At 42.4% G+C, this 6,000-nt stretch overlaps 1 protein-coding gene across 1 annotated transcript in view; it reads left to right on the top strand.

Moving 5' to 3' along the window:
• Window positions 1–499: 499 nt before the first annotated feature.
• The window catches only part of LOC147663476 (long-chain-fatty-acid--CoA ligase 5-like), a 225,920-nt gene continuing 220,419 nt past the window's right edge, over window positions 500–6,000 (top strand). Inside the window, exon 1 of the mRNA XM_086950420.1 lies at window positions 500–665. The gene's annotated coding sequence lies outside the window, so the exon portion shown is untranslated. The remainder of the gene's footprint in view (window positions 666–6,000) is intronic.

The raw sequence follows: 6,000 nt of genomic DNA, 5'->3' as shown, positions 1-6,000 counted from the left end.
GATCTTCAAACCTCACACCAGGGCAGCTGCACTGCGCCAAATTGCCCTGGGTGGGTGGGGGAGGTGCCCCCTATGCCCTCATCAGAGCGGTACCTTATTTAAAACCAAGTTACACTTCACCTCTTGTTAAGTGCTTGTGCCCTGTGTAAGTGTGCACCATCTCTAGGTGTAGAATGCATGGAATGGTTGTGCTGTGAGTGCCCTGTCAAGGGAACTCCTAGAGCGGGATGTCACCTAAATCCTTCGTACGTGATTCCTGTAACCTGGAACTGAAGAATAAAGCCGGTGTTTTGCATCAGCACCTGTACGGACGTTCTTCACTGTAACACTGCGTTCTGCTTTCCTGCCCGCCTGATGCATGCTTCCTCCAGAGAGTTATTACACAAGATCCTTGTGTCTAAGCCCTGACAATTCACACAGACTCCATTGGCACTCTTATTTGATCAAGCCATGCCTACCTTTGAACCTATTGCAGCTAGAGCTCAAAGATCACACAGGTGCAATGTGCACCTTTTATTAAAGCAGCTCAGCAGGTCCCCGCGGGCGCAGTCCCTCAGCAGGAGCTGTCGTGAAAGAAGGACAATAAGCGGCCTCTCCAAGCCACTGAGCGGGGCACGGTGACATAAACTGCAAGTACTGACAGGCGCCGTCACCGGGATAGGAAGGTAAGAGGACAGGGGGAGCCCGCGAGGGCGGCGCGCGCATCTACTATTGACGCAGGCGTTTGACATCTTGAGATGCCAAAAGTCTTTTCTGATATAAAAAGTCATGTAACTGTTCAAAAATAATGTACGGAAATGCGAAATAAAGACGGAATGTGAGAGTGGAATAAAGACAGCGTGCAGTAGAATCTGAAATTGAAGAGTAAAGCAAGACAAGGACGTAAAAAGGAAGAATGCTTTGGTGGAGCCCCGGAGAAAGGAGGTGTGCAAGAGTGAGGGATGCCGACGGTAAAAAGTGGCGAGGGAAATGAGAGGGCGAGGCAGAGAGAGCGAGGAGAGGCAATGAGAGAAAGAGAGTGACTGAGACAAACATGGATACCTAGTTATGCATATGGTTAGGCAGAAACATATGCAGACATTTAAGCATACATGCAAGGAGGTAGCGATGCACAGAAACACAAAGGCAAATGATTGCAGACAGAGAGACAGGCAGACAAGGGAGTAAGACAAGGAGATGTGCATGAAGACATGTAGAAACGTAAGCCAACAGAGATGGGGTCAGGCAGACGACACGGAAAGACAGGCTGAATGGCAGACAGTCAGGTAGACGATATACGGACAAAACAGATGTGCACAAGTGATCATCAAATAGTGCTTTCACTCACAGTGCATGAGATCCAATGGCTGAAGTGGGCTGCCCATGCTATATGCTGTCGCGTGCAAAAGCAACATGTAAGGGATGACTCAAAGCCCCTCAAGGTATGAATATATGTATTTCGAGGTATGGCATTAATCATTATTTCTGATTTACTACAATTATATATTTATAAACGTATTTATTTATAAGCTTATATTTGACATCCTTATTTAGAGGGCCTTTCCGTCTGCCCGTTTATCCATTGGTTTTTTGTTGTGTCAATTACATTTTTCTACGACCCCACCCTCTACAGCATGGGGCAAAGGGTCTTCAGCCACTGGCTAACTTCATTGTGAGGGACTGCACTTTTCTCCTGTAGAGAATCAGAAAGTTGTGAAAAACACTTTTGCTCTTGTTTTATACTTCATGTTTTTTTTTTTTGCTTTTGCAATGCTCAAACACTGTACCTACAATCTTACACACTCCTTTGATAATGGGGAGAGTTTATTGCTAGGACATTACTAAGACTGTACCTAAGAGCTGATTTGCTGATTGGAAACATGCTATAAAATGCTTTCACGCCTGAATGACCTTAAGTAAACACTAATGTTGCTCAAGCATCTGGTGCCCTTTACACTGCTTATCGGTAAATGAACAGTGTTATCAGCTGTAATGCACTAGGACCACAGAGTCGCGTTTTTAGGTCTGGCTTGAAATCACAGCATTCCGCAATACGTATTGCTATCAATTCTTTAACATATACATAGAGTGGACTTTGGCTCCACTGAAAGGAGTGTTCATTTCTGACCACATGCTATTAGCTGTTTCGTGTATCATTTCACCATCTATGGACGGTTTGCATTGCAATGCTTGAGTGAATAGTTTGCTTCTGAAAATAACACTCAATCATCAGACTTGCAATTCTTTATCTTATACATGTATGGAATACAGAACTCAATCTCTTTTTCTATTTTACTGCCAATGGGCCATACGTGTCATGCATTTTTGCAGTCACAAACGACACGACTGGGCCGTTTGCGACTGCAAAAATTCATTTTGGTATGTATGAATTCTGATTTGCAATTCACAAACACTACCAAATCGTAATTTTGAATTGCGAATACATACATATTTGGTATTAGAAAGGGACGTGTACGGAGGGTCCCTTCCTAATACCGAATCGCAGTGGTATGTGGAAATGTTTTGTGACTGAAATGCGGTCGCAAAGCTTTCGCATTTTACCGCCTACTTCAAGTAGGTGGTAATCCATTCGCAAAAAGGAAGGGGTCCCTTGGGGACCCCTTCCTCTTTGTGAATGGTAGCGAAAACTTTTTTTTAGAGAAGGCAGTGGTCCCATGGACCACTGCCTACTCTTAAAAAATTAAATTCATTTTTCTTTTTTTAAAATGCGTCCTGTATTTCTTTAAGGAAAACAGGCCACTTTTTAAAAAAAGACTGCTTTCTTTAAAAGCAATCATAGACATGGTGGTCTGCTGACACCAGCAGGCCACCATGCCTGTGACTTTTGCGATTCCTAATGGGTTGCAAATTGCGACCTACCTCATGAATATGAATGAGGTAGGTTGATTTGCAACTCATTAAGAAACGATAAATGAAACTCATGGAGTTTCATACACTCAAATAGCGATTACCTAATTGCGATTCTCTGCAAATCGCAATTAAGTAATCGCTATGTCTAATAATGACAAATATGGCCCTTAGTTTTTAAAGCCTTTGACAGCACTCAAGCACAAGCCTGATATTTAGGTACCTACCCAACTGTATCTTTGCTTTCACACTGTCTTTTTTTAGATCATTACCACAACCATTACAACTATCACATTACAAATATCACCACCATCACCCTTACCACAACCACCATTACCACCAACATTACACCAACCACCTCCAACACTATAACTATTACAGAAAATCAGTAGTACCGCTATTTCAACTACTATCATTGCAACTAACACCATGACTGCCATCACCATAACCACTACCATCACCACGTTGATAACTTTTCCCACAACCATCATTACCAATGTGAATCATTACACCAAACACCTCCATCGCCACTAGTATTACAAAAAAGATTATTACCACCACTACCACCACAACTATTACCATCATTACCACAATGACTACCACCACCACAATTATCATCAAAAGAACATTAGAGTCACTGCCACCATTACCACCAGCACTACCACTTTTGCCACCATCACTTCCACCATTCCGCCACTAACATGACAACTATGATATCCACCGAAGTTGTTCAGATTTCAATGAGCTATCATATGCCAACTCAGGGATGAATAAACACCCTTTGCATGCATTAGCTATTTAAAGGCAGACCTATTGCCTTTGCCGATGCTTGATCTGAGAACTCGTTTAGATAAACTGTGAATAGTACACTTACGTGGGAGCTGCAGGTTCATGTCATGTTATATGGGAAAAATAAAGTGATGCCCTTGTAATCCAGGAGAATCATCTTCACACATCACATGTTAATAGTGCATCTGGTCAGGATTACGAATTTCATAAATTGCTTGGAAATTCAAGGATGCTGATGTTTCTGTCTTCTGTCGGTAACAACTGGTTATGAGTCATGGGTCATAATTTTAGAGATACGCATTTAAAGGTTTGCATGATTCCATAAAGATGTTTGTAAGGCTCTTGCATATATAATTCAGAATAATCTACAATGTGGGAAAAGTTTCTTTCTAGTGGGATCTTTTTCCAAAGCCCTGAAGTAACTACCTTAGTTTTGTTTCCAGGACTTTCCTTTTAGTTTCCAGTTTGCCCACAACATCGAGTATTCTGTTTGCCACCTCAGGTGCTAAGATTTTAAGGCAGGTAGGATGAGGTGTTGGCTTGTTACTGGCTTTTAGACGATGAAGGAGGTTTTTGCAAATAAGCCTGTTTGCCGAAGTAGCCAATCAGCTTCTTTCAGCACTAATAGCAGTAGAATATCTACTTGACTATTACTATAAGTATATTAGTGGAATTATAAACTTTCACAGCAGCAGTTTCCATTGTACTAGCAGTTGTAGTTATAGTTAGAACCCTTCGTAACAGCATTTCGGTTATGCCAGCAGTAGCAGTACCATTATTAAAAGAGTGCTAACACCCTACGAAGAATAAGTAGTTGTTGCAGTTGTGGTACTGCCAACAGTAGCAGTGGTTGGAGCAACAGTAATAGTAGTGATAATAGTAGTAATAGTAACAGTGGAGATAATACCACCAGAAGTAAGTATAGTCCCACCTTTTTTGACGTGCACCCCCAGTTAATGCTCCAGAACCTCATATTTGGAGACTGGAGTAGCTTGAGCCTGCTTTATAGGCTTTTTAGAATTTGCCCTTCTTGAACAGCACAACCGTTTTTAATCAAAATGTTTGCATTGGACACTTTTGTAAGTCACCTGTATGTGTGTAAAAGAACCTGGATATAGGGTACTAGAGTGCAGACAGCTTTTCCTCCTTGCACTCAAAAATGTACCATATGCTTTAATAGTTCCTGTATTGTGCCCCCAGTTTTTAAGGCTTGCTTTAAATGTAAAAATCATTTGTTGCCCACAGTAAAATGCAATTACAACCACTTGGGCAGCCTATAAGCAATCCTTTATAAGGGGATCCATTAAATGGTTGTATTTGGTTACCTATAAAGCTTTATCAGTGTTTGAATTATTAAATATAGTTTGTCTGAACTCAATTACAGTGCTTTATAATAGGCATCTATATTACTGGTAGTCTACTGTCAGCCACACCATATATTAACTGTGTCTGAGAAAGCCACAATCTGAACGTCAAGGAGGTGTGTGCAATAGATACAGAAGAGGAAGGGAACATGTGCCCCAGGGCTTCTTAGTCACATCTGCTAATGACTAGAATATATACAAGTGTCTCTTTTAGGCTGAGGGATCCCCAATTAATTGTAGCAACAAAAAACATACGGAGACTACTGCAGATGAAAGAGGGGGTCTTGAGGATGATAGTTAACGCAATATGTGGTAGTAGTAAGTGGTCTGGCTAGGAGTACATTTTAGGAAAGGACTGCAGGGGCGACTCCTCCGTTAAGGCCATGGAGCATTGTCCCAATGCGTTAAAGAAGCGCAAAGGAAAAAGAAAATGATAATATTAGAATGTTATTATCATTTTATTTTTAGTGATGCAGTTGTACTGCATCCAGGTTGTTTGGGGGGGCGGGGCCAGGCTCTCCTGACGTCGAGGCCGGAACAGGAGTGGTGGCTGCACCGTAAGTGCGCATATTGGTATGACCGGCAGTCTCCGGCCGCCCAAACCGTCACGCACACTTTGTATGTTCTCCACAGCAGCCTGGGTAGAGAACATGCCTGGTCTCCCAGTCCCTTGCTGAGTGTCGAACCACTGTGCTCAGACCAATCACAACACTGCTGTAAGGCAGCATTATGATTGGTCAGGGGATTCTGGGAGGCTGTGTGCTTCCTTGTTCCTGCTTGAGGAGAGGCGGCGACTGGCGACAGCAACCACCAGGCACGTTTCTTTTCTTTTTCTTTTCCCTAATCCCCCCATCTTCCCCCGCCAATGTTCCCTACCAGCCGCCATTGGAAAGGAGAGAGGTGAGCACTTGGAAAAGTCTGCCATGACACTTTCTTTTTTTTTTTTTTTAATTTTTTTATTAAAGTATTTTGCAGTTATATACAAGGCACGGCATCATTA

The sequence above is a fragment of the Lissotriton vulgaris genome, unplaced genomic scaffold (genome assembly GCF_964263255.1).
Source record: "Lissotriton vulgaris unplaced genomic scaffold, aLisVul1.2 SCAFFOLD_675, whole genome shotgun sequence".
In the NCBI taxonomy this organism is placed as follows: domain Eukaryota; kingdom Metazoa; phylum Chordata; class Amphibia; order Caudata; family Salamandridae; genus Lissotriton; species Lissotriton vulgaris.
The sequence above is the reverse complement of the archived record's forward strand: the minus strand, read 5'-3'. Positions and strand labels throughout refer to the sequence as shown.